The sequence below is a fragment of the Cetorhinus maximus genome, chromosome 26 (genome assembly GCF_964194155.1).
Source record: "Cetorhinus maximus chromosome 26, sCetMax3.hap1.1, whole genome shotgun sequence".
Lineage (NCBI taxonomy): Eukaryota > Metazoa > Chordata > Chondrichthyes > Lamniformes > Cetorhinidae > Cetorhinus > Cetorhinus maximus.
This window is the reverse complement of record NC_135904.1, coordinates 37,212,351-37,229,874: the sequence shown is the minus strand read 5'-3', so window position 1 is coordinate 37,229,874 and position 17,524 is coordinate 37,212,351. Positions and strand designations below refer to the sequence as shown.

Below are 17,524 nucleotides of genomic sequence, written 5' to 3'. Positions count from 1 at the left end.
GAGGCTGTGCCCTCGGGTTCTAGTCTCTCCTACTAATGGAAACATCTTCCCCACATCCACTTTATCCAGGCCTTTCAGTATTCTGTAAGTTTCAATCTGATCCCCCCTCATCCTTCTAAACTCCATCGAGTATAGACCCAGAGTCCTCAAACGTTCCTCATATGTTAAGCCTTTCATTCCTGGGATCATTCTCGTGAACCTCCTCTGGACCCTCTCCAGGGCCAGCACATCCTTCCTGAGATACGGGGCCCAAAATTGGCCCAAAACCCTACCCCCTGCCTGACTTCTGAACCCCAACCCCTTCTCCCCGGCCCAATTCTCAAGTCCTGAACCCTCCAATCCTCTGGTACTTTGCCTGTATCTAGTGAGGATTGAAAATGATCCTCAGAGCATCCGCTATTTCCTCCCTGGCTTCCTTTAACAACCTGGGGTACAATCCACCTGGCCCTGGCGATTTATCCACATTTAATGATGCCAGCCCCTCCAGCACTTCCTCCCTCACTATGCCTATTGTATCTAATATTTCACACTCTTCCTCTTTAACTAGAATGTCTGCACCATCCCTCTCCTTAGTGAAGACAAAGACAAAGTACTCATTGAGAACACTGCCCACATCTTCAGCGTCAACCCTCAAGTTACCATGTACATCTCTGATAGGTTCTACCCTTTCCTTAGTTATTCTCTTGCTCTTAATGAACTGGTAAAACATCTTTGGATTTTTTCATTTTACCTACCAACATTTTTTTGTATCCTCTTTGCTTTGCTAATTTCCTTTACCTCACCCTGTACTTTCTATACTCCTCTAGGCATTCTACAGCTTTGCGACTGTCAAGAGCTCTCCTATTCTTACCCTGTATGTTTCTGGATAATCAGGGGGCTCTAGATTTGGCAGTACCACCCTTTTACTTTATGGGGACATGTCTACTCTGTGCCCGTAGAATCTCACTTTTGAATGCCTCCCACTGATATGACACTGTTTTTCTTTCTAGTAATTGTATCCAGTCCACTCTCACCAGCTCACCTCTCAGCTTTACAAAATTTGTCTTTCCCCAATTTAGAAGTTTTTCTTCAGTTCTCTCTATCTTTTTCCATAATTCTATTAAATATAATTATACTATGATCACTATCTCCAAAATGGTCCCCACTGCTACTTCATCCACTTGCCCAGCTTCATTTCTGAAGACTAAATCTGGAATTGTGCCCCCTCTCGTTGGGCTTATGTACTAGCTAATAAAGTTCTCTTGAATTAAGTTCAAGAATTTTCTGCCCTCTGCGCCCTTCACACTGTTTGTATCCCAATTCCTAATAGGGTAATTGAAGTCTCCAGCTGTTACAGCCCTATTGTTTTTGCACTCAAATCTGTCTACCTATTTCCACTATTTGGGGGTCTATAGTACAGTCCTATTAGCATAGCTGTCCCTTGTTTATTTCTGAGCTCAAACCATATGGCCTCATTTGAGGCTTCATTTAGCATATCACCCCTTCTCACAGCTGTATCATTCCTTTAACTAATAATGATACATCACCACCTTTTTTAGCCCCCTCTCTACCCTGCCTGAAAACTCGATATCCAGGGATATTGAGCTGCCATTTTTGCCCCTCTTTAAGCAAAGTTTCCGTTATATCGATGATACCATGCTGCCCTGTGTCTATCTGTGCCCTCAGCTCACTGACTTTATTTGCCATGCTCCTTGCATTTATATATACACCTTTTAACACTGCCAAATTCTACACTTTTTAACCTGTGCTTCTTCAGTCTTTCAGAGTCACTCACTAATTCTCCATCTCCCATTCCCTGCTCTGAATTTGCCCTCAGGTTCCCAGCCCCCTGCCAATCTAGTTTAAACCCAGCCCCCAACAGCACTAGCGAATCTCCCTGCGAGGATATTCTTCTCATTCCTGTTCAGGTGTAGACCGTCCGGCTTGTACAAATCCCACCTTCCCCAGAACCGGTCCCAATCCCTCAGAAATCTGATGCCTTCCCTCCTACACCAGCTTTCCAGCCACATGTTTGTTTGCTCAATTCTCCTATTTCTATAACAAAAACAAAAATACCTGGAAAAACTCAGCAGATCTGGCAGCATCTGTGGAGAGGAACACAGTTAACATTTCAAGTCCACATGACTCTTCAACAGAACATTCCGTCATGCGGACTCGAAACGTTAACTGTGCTCCTCTCCACAGATGCTGCCAGACCTGCTGAGTTTTTCCAGGTAATTTTGTTTTTGTTTTGGATTTCCAGCATCCGCAGTTTTTTGCTTTTTTCTCCTATTTCTATACTCACTTGCACATGGGACTGGGAGTATTTCCATTATTTTTAAATGTATTTCCATCCATTGTTTTACCTCTACCTTTTAGCCTATTTCGATCCCTTCCCTTCCCCCCACCCCACCCCAACTCGGGCTATCTGTATCTTGCTCGTCCTGCTTTCCACCCTTAATTAGCACATTCCTTAGATAATATCACCACCTTCAACACCTCCTTGTCCTTTTGTCTATGACATCTTTTGGCTATCTCCACCTATCACTGGCCCTCTATCCAGCTCTACCTGTCCCACCACCACCGCCCGCCCCCCCCCCTCACCCTTAAACCAGCTTATATTTCACCTCTCTTCTATTTTTCTTAGTTCTGTTGAAGAGTCATACGGACTCGAAACGTTAACTGTGTTCCTCTCCGCAGATGCTGCCAGACCTGCTGAGTTTTTATTTTTGTTTTCTACTCACATAGCTCTCAGCCTCACTGTTGCATCACAGTGACTCCAGCCTCCATTCAAGCTCTGAAACCCAGAGCTCGAGCTTCTGCAGCTGGTGACACTTCCTGCACATGGTGTCATCAGTAGCATCCACAACTTCCCACATATTACAGGATACACATTCTACACAACCAAGCTTTCCTGCCATGGCTTCAATTTACTTCCCTTATGTTAACTTTATTTTATTTTGGTTTACTCATACTATTGTATTTGACCTGGCTTTGACTTTACTTCCCTATTGCTGTGTTTCTTACTGAAACCTAAGTAGCTCCTTCTTTTAAAAAAGTTTTTCTAATTTTCAGCTACTTGAAGACCCTCCTTAATAGCAGTTTCTCACCAACCAATGAACTTGTGTTCCTCATGTGATGTCACTCTAGAGTCATCCCCCCTCTATGAGGAGGCACTTAAGCCTTTCTTATTTATCCTTGTGAGATTCAAATGGCTGCCCTTTCAGACAGTTTTTTTTTCCGCAGAGACTGTCAAAAATTGCCATTGCCGACTCTATTTCAAGTCGTGAAAGCAGGGTATTGGGAAACGTTTTCAATAAGCAATAATCGCGCCTCGGTTAAACCTCATCGGCTATGATACTACCAGAACCAGATTAAGCAGTTCCTTCATTTGCTGATCTCACCTGCCCTCCAGCAGAGGACTTGATTAGCCCCGCCCAAGCAGTTAAAAATACAGAGGAATTTTTAATCACTTGTGTCCCATTCACAACAGCTCCCACTGCAGCGATCTATTCTGTTAAATCCAGAGGATAGGAAGAGGCCATTCAGCCCTTTGAGCCTGTTCCATCATTCAATTAGATTATGGCTGATCTGTATCTTTGTACACTTGCCTTGCTTCCGTAACTTGTGTACCCCTTCCCTTCCAAAAATTAACAATCTCAGTTTTGACGTTTTCAGCTGATGTAGATTTTTGAGGGAGAGAGTTCCAGATTTCCACTGTTCATTGTGTGAAGAAATGCTTCCTGACATCACCTTTAAATGTTCTAGCTCTGATGTTGAGGCTCTGCCCCCTTGCCCTGACCTTGCCCTGACCTTGCCCTGACCTCACCCTGACCTCGCCCTGACCTTGCCCCACCAGAGAAAATAGTTTAGAACCAGAACTAGAACAAGAAAAGTTACAGCACAGAAAGAGGCCATTCAGCTCATCATGTCTGGAATGGCCAAAAAATAAAAAATAAAAGACAAGCCGACCATTTTAATCCCACCTTCCAGCATTCAGTCCGTCTCCTTGCAGGTTACAGCACTTTAGGTGCAGATCCAGGTACCTTTTAAATGAGTTGAGGGTTTCTGTCTCCACCACCAAACCAGGCAGCAAATTCCAGACACCCACCACCCTCTGGGTGAAGAGGTTTTTCCTCATGTCCCCTCTAATCCTTCCACCAATCACCTTAAATCTGTGTCCCCTGGTAATTGTCCTCTCTACTAAGGGAAACAGGTCTTTCCTGTCCACTCTATCTAGGCCCCTCATAGTTTTGTACACCTCAATTAGGTCACCCCTCAGCCTCCTCTGTTCTAAGGAAAACAACCCCAGCCTATCCAACCTTTCCTCATAGCCAGCAAAATTCTTGTAAATCTCCTCTGTACCCTTTCCAGAGCAATTATATCCTTCCAGTAAAGTGGCAACCAGAACTGTACACAAAATTCCAGCTGTGGCCTAACCAACGTTTTGTACAGTCCCATCATTACATCCCTTCTTTTGTATTCAATACCTCACCCAATAAAGGAAAGCATTCCATATGCTTTCTTCACCACCTTATCCACCTGTCCTGCCACCTTCAGGTTTCCCTTTGTCTACCCTATCAACTCCATTAAACTGAGTCTGTTCAAGTTGCCCTTATAATTTAACTATTTCAGCCAGAGTATGTCTGCTTCTGCTAAGCTTCTCGGTAACAGAGAACAACATTTAAAAGGACATTGGTTAGGATTCAGAGTGTGCGGATCTGATGTGAGCATGCTGTAATCTTTCAGCTGTTCTCAGACTCCATCGGAATTTTAAAGAACAGAATCACCCTCCCATCATTGACACTAATGACTGATCGGATCCAACTGCAGCTGTACTGGCCTGAGAGAGTCCAACCCAGATAACTCTCCCCAGGGCTCCAGCCCTCAAACAATGAGCCTTTTCAGCCATGTCTGAGAATAAAATAGCTTCACTCATTCCAAAACAGCCCTGGGTGAGATTTTCCCAGATGCCAATACAACTAGAGCAACGTGTAGTTTGAAGATGCATTCTCTGTTATAGAACAGGTTCAGCCATGAGGCAGTAACCTGGTGCAGGTGAACGCCCTATCACATGGTATTAGTTTTTGATTGAAGCTCTTTCCGATGATCCACTTCTCAAATTCAGACCCATTTAATGTCTTCAAAATTATACTAAGGTACATGAGTTGTTTGTTAGAAAGTTCAATCTGGGTGGAATTCTCTAACAGATGCAGTCCACCCCCTAAAGACAACCAATCCCCTCCCCTGCCAATTTCAGAAATGATCTGGGTGCCAGTTCCAAATGGGTTGCATTGTTGGATCAGGCCTGACGCAGCTTGATGAAAGGTCACATCGCTTTAAATAGTTGGTGCTTTCAAACATTGCAAGCATTGTTTTGGATATTATACACAGAAAATATTTAAATACAAAGAGTTACACTTAAATGTTGGATTCCTTAAGGAAGGTGTATTCACACAAGTTACAAAAAAGTCAACATGCTAACGATGTTGTTTTCCTCAACAACTGTAGACAAGAAATGGTTCCCGAGCGTGTCTCAGATCTCACAACCAGTGTCTTTGGTAGCCTCTGATCCCAGGTATTCAGTAGAATTTATCTGATAGGCCTCACCTTCCAGCTATGAACAAAGAAAGATTTTAAACATAGTGTAAGCTGGTGTCTGGTGAGCCTCCTGTCAGAGGTGTGCACACATACATCATACATTCAATTTTCACACTTGCAGTGGCCTTTTGGCACCTTGAAAACAAGCATGACAGGGGCCAATTTCTCTCTGCTTTAAATGCCATAAATCAAACCATTGTTGGGAATCCTGTGAGGCAGCTGGAAGAGTAGCTGCTTGGTCTCATATTATTCATGGAATACACACTAAAGATTAGGGAATGATGTAAATCCTGCAGGAATTATAGACAAACAGCTCAGGAAATAGATCAGGGTGAAAAGCAATTTGGGCCTCCCTCACTAGTCCGGAGTAGAGAGGGGAAAGACAGAGAGAAAGGTGCACAATGTCAATGAGCCCACACTCCTGGAGAAACAGTAATGCCTTGATAGGCTTGCAAGTGTGCAAGTGGAGCACTGGAGCCATCAGAGTGCAATGCCCTGAGCTTCATTCTGAATTTAAGTTATGTCAGTTGTTTCATCTGTGAATATGTGAAAAAGCACCAACGCTTTTGTTTGATAACCCATTTGGTCTGAATTTAGCAATTTACAACACTGGTTCATTCAGATCTATGTGAACTCCTACATTGCGAATGTCTATTTTGTTAACATTGATATTCATACTCTTATACCCTAACTCACTGTCAGGAAACTCTACTCTGATTCCAACCTATTTAAGAATAAACTGATTAGCAGCAGACACAGGAGAACAAATCCGGTCAGATTAGTTTAACCAGTAAACTGCATAACTTTTCAATAAGTTCTTTTCATTTATCTCTCTTTTCTGTCTTATTCCATCAAGGAGTGCATATGCCTGCACCTGACAGCTCTGAAATCTGGGACTTTGAAGTTGTAAAGGATATTTTATCCTAGGTAATTTTCACCATTTCAGGCACTTGCTGCAGTGTGAGATAGTTTAATCTGCTGTGATCTGGCAGAAGATTGAGAGACTGCCTGGTTCACTTTGCATTCAGAGATCAGAGCAAATGAGCAATTCATCAAAGAATGAAGTCAGTACAAAAGATTTTAGGCTTGGACCTATCAGCAAATAAATGAGAAAATCAACCTGGGGAACCTCCTTCTGCCTGTGTCCTGAAATGTTTTTCACAAAGAACAACGTTGGTCAATAGTTAAAGCTGGGAGGTAAATGTTCAGGTGATGTTTTATCATTGCAACAATACAATGAAGTCATTCTGCAAACATCCCTCAGACTCATTCAATCAACAGACATTTTCCATTCTTAGAAATCTGAAATGAACTCGTTTATTTTAGCATTATATGAATGAGTAAGACTTACCAAGGTCAGCAAATGTTCATGCTTAAGAAAACATCAAGCCAGTCATTTTTAGATCCTGTTGGGAGTCTCGTCTCCCAAGGGCACAATTTTTCTCTCTATTCTTTCATGGTATATGGGCATCACTGCCAAGGTCAGCATTTGTTATCCATCCCTAATTGCCCTTGAACTGAATTGCTAGGCCATTGCAGAGGGCAGTTAAGAGTCAATCACATGTAGGCCAGACCAGCTAAGGATTGCAGATTTCCTTCCCAAAAGGGAGTTAGATGGATTTTTACAACATGTCATGACCAGGATGGGAGGAGTGCACCATCTGTCTCTACTTCCACCACTCCATGTGTCACAACATATACTTAAATGATTCCTCCTGCTGGCTATATGGCCAAATATAGGCTTTACCTGTTAGTCACAGAATGACCACTTAATGCCCAGGTTCCTTCAATAAACAACAAAATTATTAGCTTATTATAAAACCAGACTTGTCAAATAGAAAGGAAAAGTTTATTAACATGCAGTATGAAATATGAAAGTATAATAATTACGCCTTCTAAATACCCAAACTCACACACATCAACCAATGAAATAAAATAGAGGGTATCTGCCAAAAGGTTAAGAGTCAATGGTTCATGGGAAAAGCATAGATGGTGGAGTCCTTGAAATGGTGTCTGTGTTATATGTTTTGGTCTCTCAGCACTGGCCGGGGAAATAATCAATACTCTTGCACTACTTTTCAGGTAGACTTTGAGGAAAACTTGCAGTCTGTTGATTTCAGAACAGTGAGCTGTTTCAGAGCAACTTCTGTTCACTCTCTGCTTTGGGACCAGGTCTGGAGTTCAGGAACTGGTATGTTCTTTACCCAAACAGCTAATCTCCTCTCCTCCTCCAAAGCAAAACCAAAACCAGCTTTTAAACACAGTTTTCCAGGCATGCTTTTTATCAAAGCCACCATGTGACCCCTTTGTAAACAGTCCACCAGGGTCAAGAGGTATCTGCTTCATTAAAACTGCTTAATTACCTTTGTCTTTTAAAAAGCACAAATTCTTCCAGAATGTTCTTTGTCCTTGAAGATGAACCATTTTCTGTGATTAAAGTGTAGATGACAAACAGTCAATGCATGTTTCATAGTCACCATTACAGAGACTAGCTTTCAAATCCCACCAGCTGTCATGTTGGGATTTGTGCAGCTAGTAAACAATAGAATATTGTTTACTAGCTGCACTAGATACATTAAAGCTCTGCTCAAAATCCCCTGTCTGCAACAATCTGTTAACTCCCAATCAGTTGGCCACTGTTAGAGGAGGATGTTAGATCAAATGTGAGCCACCAGTATGGCATGTAGCTTCCTAATGGACCCTGGCAGTTAATTTAATGTCAACCAGACCCTCATCAATCCTTGGGCAGCCCTTCCTACTGTGACCTTCAAAACCTTTTCCAAGAGGATGTCTTGCATTAAACATGGACTCAACCAGAATTTCAGCTTCAGTATCTGCACTCAGTCATCCCCCACAAGCGTCAACATGTTACAGGTAAAAATGAACATCTTTTCTGGAAAAACTGCAACTCAACTACATATTGAAAATATAACCAGTTATTCTTTGAAAATACAGCTTGAGATTTTTGAGGTGAATGGAATCAGGAAGGGTTGAGAAAACCTATTTGGCCAGGAAACCTTGAAATTCAGCAGCCCTAAATTGTCCAGACCTTTCCCTTGTCTTGATGTTTCCATTTGAGGATTAGAATACAAATTATTTGAATATCCTCCATTGTTTGTAAGTATAATTTGAAGTCATGGTCATTGAATTATTAGTAATTGTGGATAGTTCCTGAAAGGCTCAGTGTGAACGCTGTTTTGTTGTAAGTATCCTACATCATTTGTCATAAGTGAAAAAGCATGCGTATCTAGGAAATTTACAATTGTCATTAATCTGATAGGTGGGCAGAATTATAATAATCAACTGGTCAGCATTTCAGAAATGGGACATTAGCACAGTGATGCAGGAGTCCTGGGATATTATAATGGAGCATGAATTTGGTACCGTAATTCACAAACACTACACTTTGCTGAGCTTCAAGTCGAGCTTCATGGCCATAGCCACAGTTGTGTTGTTATTATGGTACAAGTTTCCAGGAAATTCGGAGCCAGTAAGACAAATTAAACCACATACATTTGACAATTTGCCCACAACAGATAGATCTCCTTTAGTGAAGTTGTTTACAGGAATGTCCACAAAAATAATTAATTATTAACATTGTCAACTAGGTGAATTTTATAGTTATGTGAGATGTAAATGGAGGTGGAAAGTCCCTACTCTCCCTGGCCAGTTCTATTTGTATATCACATCCACTTATGGATATCATCCATTTGTTGTGTTTAATGTTTATATTTCCACGTTTCTTTTCCAAATTACAGGAATTGTTGATATTACAGCATGAAAAGAAACCATTCAATTCATTGTACTTGTGCAATTGCTAGCTTTACAATGGGAGATGTCTGCTCCAATCACACTTACCTGTACTCCTTGATTAGTCTGTGATAATATCAGGCAGGCATACTGAATTGTACTTATAGATTTGAGTTGATCTCCTGCAGATTTTCCCTGCAGCCATGAGAATCGCAAAGGCTGTGTTACCTAGCTGGCGCCAGGGCAAGGGATATCTCATGGCAGCCAGAAAGGGAGGAAGTAAATCCAGTTGTCATGGTCCATGTTGGAACAAATGACACAGATAGAGACAGGGAGGAGCTCCTACTGAAAGAGTACCAGGATTTAGACTCTAAATTTAAAAAGCAAGATTTCACAGGTAATAATCTCTAATAATTTCACAAGCCATGTGCCAATTACCATAAGAGCAGACAAATCGGGAGAATTAACACGTGGCTAAAGAACTAGTGTGGGAAAGAAGGGTTCCTTTACATGGAACACGGATACCACTTCTGGGATAGGAAGGAGTTGTACTGATAGAATAGGTTCCAATTGACCAGGATGGGAGCTGTGCCTTGGGGAAAGGGTAAATAGCAAGTTACCAAAGGTTTTTAACTGGTAAAGTGGGCAGGAGTCTAGAGGAAATGTAAGCAGCCGACGTGTAACCAGAACAGGAAATAAGATCATAGGAAAGAAATAAGCAAGAGAGGACATTGTTGGTCAGGGAATAAGTACAGTTATAGAACAGGAGTCTAAAAAGATGGTTAAATGTAAATTGAGATGAAATCCCATTGAAAATTATTTAAAATGTCTGTACTGCAATGCCCACAGCATCCGGAATAGGTCAGTGGAGCTGGAGGCAGTTGTTTATTGGGAAGAAGCAGACATAGTGGGAATTACTGAGACATGGGACGCAATTTTAAACCGGCAGGATTTTACGCTCCTGCCAATGTCAATGGACTTTCGAACAGCTCGCCGCATTTTATAGCCCTACCCCCACCACAACGAGGCTGTAAAATTCTACCCAAGGCTGGGAATTTAACATTGAAGGATACAATTAGAAAGGTTAGGGAGGGAAAACAGGGAGTGGAAGAGCAGTATTTATTCATAGTGATAGAAGAGAAAAGGGACACAGCTATCAGGGAATAGGACCCATATGTACAGAGATGAAAAATAATAAAGAGCCAATCACACTAATTAATTAATTCACCCAGAGATAGAAAAATGCAAATTTCAAGAATTGAGTAAAAAACAGAATATTAATCATGAGCGATTTCAATGACCTTGATATTAATTGGACAGAATAGGCAGGTACAGGTGATAAGGGAATGCAGTTCCGACATTGTGTGCAGGATTCCTTTCTAACTCAATATGTAAAAAGTCCAACAAGGGAAAAGTGGCTAGTGGATCTAAGTGTGGGGAATGAACCAGAGCAGATAACAGAAATAAAACTAGGGGAGCACCTGAGCAATGGGGAGCTCATGCACTCACAAAATTGGAGACAACAAGGAGACCAGCGCACCCCAACTTGGCCTGCAACCTGAGGAGGCCAGTGCACCACAGCCCCTGGAATCTGGGAGCAGTGAGGCAATCATCGCACCCCAGCTCCAGGAAGCCGGGAACAGCAACCCCCCAGAGGGGGTGAGTTTTGGAGAAGCTTCTCCAGCAAAGGTCATCTCAAAATCCGCTCACTACGTGAACCTCCAGATGCCACTGGAGCAGAACACGGCCAAGGAGATCTACCTCAGCCCATCCAAAGTGAAGGAATTTGAGCTCACTACGGGTATGAAGGAGCAGACTAAAGGTCTGGGACTCTCAGAGACAGTGGGTTTGGTAGGAGAATAAATGCTTTAATATGGGTTTAAAGATTGTATCCATAAATGTGCGTAGCATTAAATCTACTACGCGATGTGTTGCGACCTTGGACTACCTAGCCAAGGTCAAAGCTGACCTGTTGTTTCTGCAGGAGTGTGCGATACCGCACCTCAGCTCCTACAGGCAATGGTCACGATGGTGGTCCCACGGGCCATCGATCTGGTCGGGCGGAAACGACTCTCGTTCCTCCGGCCTGGGTATTCTGCTGCGGGGAGGCAACTTCACCGTCTCCGAGGTCAAGGAGGTGGTGGGCGGGCGACTCCTGGTAGCAGACGTAATGTACAAGAACGCTCCACTCCGGTTAATTAACGTGTACGGCCCGGCACAAGGGGCTGAGCGGCTGGAGGTTTTTCAGCAGCTCCCACTGCTGCTGGCGACCTCCAGGCCGGTCATTCTGGGCGGGGACTTCAACTGCATCATCGATGCGGCTGGACGATCCGGCAGGGCCGGAAGCAGATTGGACGCTACGTCCAGATCCCTGATGGAAACAGTTAAGGATGCCAAGCTGCACGACGTCTTCAGCAACCCTGCAGACGGAGCGCAGCGTAGATACACCTGGTCGCGGCCAGACGGGTCCATTCGTTCCAGGATAGACTTCCTGTTTGTGTCCCGTGCATTCACAGTCAGATCCACCGAGGTCAAGCCGGTGTTCTTCTCTGACCACTGCCTCCTACTGGCGGACTGCCACTTGGAGGAAGACCTGAGGGTGGGCAGGGGGGCATGGAAGCTAAATGTGCAACTGCTGACCCCAGAGAACATTGAGGAGCTCAAGAGGGATTACAAAGGTTGGAGAACCGTGAAACCCCTCTTTGAGTCCCTGACACACTGGTGGGAAGTGATCAAGGGAAGCATCAAGAGGTTCTTCATCCTCAAAGGCACCCAGAAAGCTAGAAAGGAACAGAGGGAAATGTCCCGACTCCAGGAAAAGATGCAGAATCTGCTCCGGCTGCAGTCGATGGGGGTCGATGTCAAGGAGGAGCTCCAAGAGGTGAAGGGCCAGCAAGCCTCGCACTTTGCCTCGGAGGCCTCCAAGATCATCTTCCGTTCCAGAGTCCGCTCCGTGGAGCAGGATGAGACGTGCTCACGTTTCTTCTTCCAAAAGGTACACAGAGAGCGCTCTGTGATCAGCAGCCTGAAGGAAGAAGACGGCTCAGTAAAGTCATCACGGTCCGACATTCTGAGGATCAGCAAATCCTTTTATGCCGGACTGTATGACGTGAAGCCCACGGACAGCACGGCCTCCCAGTCCTTCCTGTCCTCTATCACGGAGGTCCTAGACCACAGTACGCGGCAGAGCCTAGACAAACCGCTAACTCCTGACGAACTGACTAAGGCCCTCGAGTCCTTCGAGAAGAGTAAAACCCCCGGAAGCGACGGCCTGCCGGCGGAGTTGTATTCGGCTCTGTGGGACTTGATCGGCCCAGACCTGCTAGAAGTGTACGAGAGTATGCTCCTGGCCGGCAGCATGTCAGAATCCATGAGGAAAGGCATCATCACCCTCATCTACAAGCACAAGGGGGAAAGGGAGGAAATTAGAAATTGGCGACCCATTTCACTGTTGAATATGGACTATAAGATTCTGTCCAAGGTCATCGCCAACCGGGTCAAATCCGCTCTGGAATTGGTGATTCACCCTGACCAGACCTGCTCTGTGCCAGGCAGGAAGATCTCTGACAGCCTGGCGCTGCTCAGGGATACGATTGCCTATGTACAGGACAGGGGTGTGGATACCTGCCTCATCAGCTTGGATCAGGAGAAGGCCTTTGACAGAATATCGCACACCTACATGGGGGATGTGCTCTCCAAAATGGGCTTTGGGGAGGGAATTCGAAATTGGATCCAACTGCTCTACACTAACATCAGTAGCGCAGTCTCAATCAATGGGTGGGAAACAGATAGCTTTCCGATTAAATCTGGAGTCAGGCAGGGCTGCCCTCTCTCGCCTGTCCTTTTTGTGTGCTGCATAGAACCCTTTGCCGAGTCCATCAGGAAGGATCCGGGCATAAGAGGAGTGACGATCCCAGGCAGTGGAGGCACTCAGGTAAAAGCCTCCCTGTACATGGACGACGTCGCCGTCTTCTGCTCGGATCCGCTGTCGGTGCGCAGACTGATGCACGTCTGCGACCAGTTCGAACTGGCCTCGGGAGCCAAGGTAAATCGTGGGAAGAGCGAGGCCATGTTCTTTGGGAACTGGGCTGACCGATCCTTTGTCCCCTTCACTGTCAGGGCTGACGGCCTGAAGGTGCTGGGGATATGGTTCGGAGGGACCGGGGCATGCGTTAGAAACTGGAAGGAGCGAGTGGCTATGGTGAAAAGGAAACTGGGCATGTGGGAGCGACGCTCCCTCTCCATTGCGGGTAAGAACCTGGTCATCAGGTGTGAGGTACTCTCGCTGTTGCTGTACGTGGCGCAGGTCTGGCCCATTCCACACTCCTGCGCGACGGCGATCACTCGAGCCATCTTCCGCTTTATCTGGAGGTCGAAAATGGATCGTGTCTGCAGGGACGCGATGTACAAGCCTCTAGATAAAGGGGGAAAAAACGTGCCCAACATCGCCCTCATACTGATGGCCACCTTTGTGTGCGGCTGCATCAAGCGGTGCGTAGACCCTCAGTACGCAAACACCAAGTGTCACTACGTGCTGAGGTTCTACCTGTCCCCGGTGTTGCGAAGGATGGGTCTGGCCACGCTGCCGCGGAACGCTCCAAGTAGTTGGACCGTGCCGTACCACCTGTCCCTGGTGGAAAAATTTATGCAGAAAAACACCTTTGACCACAAGTCCATCAGGCAGTGGTCAGCACGTAACGTCCTAGAGGCCCTGAGGGATAAGGAGAGGGTGGACCCTGTGGGATGGTTCCCCGAGCAGACTGTCAAAGTCATTTGGCAGAATGCCTCATCGCCAGAACTTTCCAACAAGCACCAAGACGTAGCTTGGCTGGTGGTGAGAAAGGCCCTCCCCGTCAGATCCTTCCTACACGCCAGGAGTCTCACCCCCTCTGCACGATGCCCTCGAGGTGGCTGTGGTGGGGAAGAGACCGTTGTTCACCTCCTTGTGGATTGTGCCTTTGCAAAGAAAGTCTGGAGAGAGATGCAGTGGTTGCTGTCGAGGTTCATCCCGAGCAGTTCTGTGACACAGGACTCTGTGCTCTACGGGCTGTTCCCAGGGACACACACCGAGACAAACATCAACTGCAGCTGGAGGATCATCAACTCGGTGAAAGACGCGCTTTGGTCTGCCCGAAACTTGTTGGTCTTCCAGCACAAAGATTTGTCCCCGACCGATTGTTGCGGACTGGCACAATCCAAAGTCCAGGACTACGTGCTGAGGGACGCACTAAAGCTTGGGGCAGCTGCCGCAAAGGCGCAATGGGGAAGGGTCGCTGTCTAAGACCTTTCTACCACAGCGCACCGAGAGACTGGGAACTGTTTAGAGCCCCTCGGGCTGTACAGATCAAAATGAAAGGCTGTAAATGACTGTAATATTGTTTGTACTGATGCACCTGGTGATACATTTTGTAAAAGTTTAACCTGGATTGTACCCTTGTAATGTTGTTTTTGAAATGGTTTTGAATGTGATTGAAGATTTTTATGAATAAAGTATATTTTTACAAAAAAAAAAAAAAAAGCTCATGCACTCACATAGCGCAATGTAGCAGTGCTCATGCCATGAATGGACTCCTCCATTTTCATGGCAAATAACCGAATGGTCTCAGGGGACTGACCGCACTCGCCCAGGGGACTGACCGCACTCGCCCAGGGGACTGACCGCATTCGCCCAGGGGACTGGCCGCACTCGCCTAGGGTACTGACCGCACTCGCCCAGGGAACTGACCGCACTCGCCCAGGGGACTGACCGCACTCCGCCAGGGTACTGACCGCACTCCCCCAGGGGACTGGCCGCACTCCCCCAGGGGACTGACCGCACTCGCCCAGGGAACTGACCGCACTCGCCCAGGGAACTGGCCGCACTTCCCCAGGGGACGGGCCGCACTCACCCTGGGGACTGGCCGCACTCCCCCAGGGGACTGACCGCACTCCCCCTGGGGACTGATCGCACTCCCCCAGGGGACTGACCGCACTCCCCCTGGGGACTGGCCGCACTCCCCCTGGGGACTGGCCGCACTCCCCCAGGGGACTGACCACACTCCCCCTGGGGACTGGCCGCACTCCCCCTGGGGACTGACCGCACTCCCCCTGGGGACTGACCGCACTCCCCCTGGGGACTGGCCGCACTCCCCCAGGGGACTGGCCGCACTCCCCCTGGGGACTGGCCGCACTCCCCCTGGGGACTGGCCGCACTCCCCCTGGGGACTGACCGCACTCCCCCTGGGGACTGGCCGCACTCCCCCTGGGGACTGACCGCACTCCCCCTGGGGACTGACCGCACTCCCCCTGGGAACTGGCCGCACTCCCCCTGGGGACTGACCGCACTCCCCCTGGGGACTGGCCGCACTCCCCCTGGGTACTGGCCGCATTCACCCTGGGGACTGACCGCACTCCCCCTGGGGACTGGCCGCACTCCCCCTGGGTACTGGCCGCATTCACCCTGGGGACTGGCCGCACTCCCCCAGGGGACTGGCCGCACTCCCCCTGGGAACTGGCCGCACTCCCCCAGGGAACTGGCCGCACTCCCCCAGGGGACTGGCCGCATTCACCCTGGGGACTGGCCGCACTCCCCCAGGGAACTGGCCGCACTCCCCCAGGGAACTGGCCGCACTCCCCCAGGGAACTGGCCGCACTCCCCCAGGGGACTGGCCGCACTCCCCCAGGGGACTGACCGCACTCCCTCAGGGGACTGACCGCACTCCCCCTGGGTACTGGCCGCATTCACCCTGGGGACTGGCCGCACTCCCCCAGGGTACTGGCCACACTCCCCCTGGGTACTGGCCGCATTCACCCTGGGGACTGGCCGCACTCCCCCAGGGAACTGGCCGCACTCCCCCAGGGAACTGGCCGCACTCCCCCAGGGGACTGACCGCACTCCCCTAGGGGACTGACCGCACTCCCCCTGGGGACTGGCCGCACTCACCCAGGGTACTGGCCGCACTCCCCCAGGGTACTGGCCGCACTCCCCCAGGGGTCTGACCGCACTCCCCCAGGGGACTGACCGCACTCCCCCAGGGGACTGACCGCACTCCCCCAGGGGACTGACCGCACTCCCTCAGGGGACTGACCGCACTCCCTCAGGGGACTGACCGCACTCGCCCAGGGGACTGGCCGCACTCGCCCAGGGGACTGACCGCACTCGCCCAGGGAACTGACCGCACTCGCCCAGGGGACTGACCGCACTCGCCCAGGGAACTGGCCGCAGTCCCCCAGGGGACTGACTATATTCCCCCTGGGTAATGGCCGCACTCCCCCAGGGATCTGACCGCACTCCCCCTGGGGACTGGCCGCACTCCCCCAGGGGACTGACCGCACTCCCCCTGGGTACTGGCCGCACTCCCCCTAGGGACTGGCCGCACTCCCCCTAGGGACTGGCTGCACTCCCCCTGGGTACTGGCCGCACTCCCCCAGGGTACTGGCCGCACTCCCCCTAGGGACTGGCTGCACTCCCCCAGGGTACTGGCCGCACCCTCCCAGGGTACTGGCCGCACTCCCCCAGGGGACTGGCCGCATTCCCCCAGGGTACTGGCCGCACTCCCCCAGGGGACTGGCCGCATTCCCCCAGGGTACTGGCCGCACTCCCCCAGGGGACTGACCGCACTCCCTCAGGGGACTGACCGCACTCCCTCAAGGGTCTGGCCGCACTCCCACAGGGAACTGACCGCACTCCCTCAGGGGACTGACCGCATTACCTCAGAAGACTGACTGCACTCCCTCAGGGATGCAGACATTGCTGACTAGGCCAGCATTTATTGCCACTCCCTCATTGCCCTTGAAATGGTGGTGGTGAGCTGCCTTCTTGAACCGCTGCAGTCCATGTGGTGTAGGTACATGCACCGTGCTGTAAGGGCGGGAGTTCCAGGATTTTGCCCCACTGACGTCAGTGAAGGTATGGCGTTATATTTCCAAGTCAGGGTGGTGAGTGGCTTGGAAGGTAACTTGCAGGTAGTGGTGTTTCCATCTATCTGCTGCCCTTGTCCTTCTAGATGGTAGTGGTCGTGGGTGTGGAAGGTGCTGTCTAAGGAGCCTTAGTGAACTCCTGCATAATTGGTACACACTGCTGCTACTGTGCGTCAGCTACTGTGTGTCGGTGGTGGAGGGAGTGAATGTTTGTGGATGGGGTGTCAATTAAGTGGGCTGCTTTGTCCTGGACACTGTCAAGCTTCTTCAGTGTTGTGGGAGCTGCACTCATCCA

General features: G+C 48.5%; 1 non-coding gene across 1 annotated transcript; it reads right to left on the bottom strand.

Moving 5' to 3' along the window:
* Positions 1 to 3,216: 3,216 nt before the first annotated feature.
* LOC144668451 (U4 spliceosomal RNA) lies at positions 3,217 to 3,355 on the bottom strand. Its single transcript, XR_013573500.1, has one exon. It is a non-coding gene; the product is annotated as a U4 spliceosomal RNA (small nuclear RNA).
* Between the last annotated feature and the right edge of the window lie 14,169 nt (positions 3,356 to 17,524).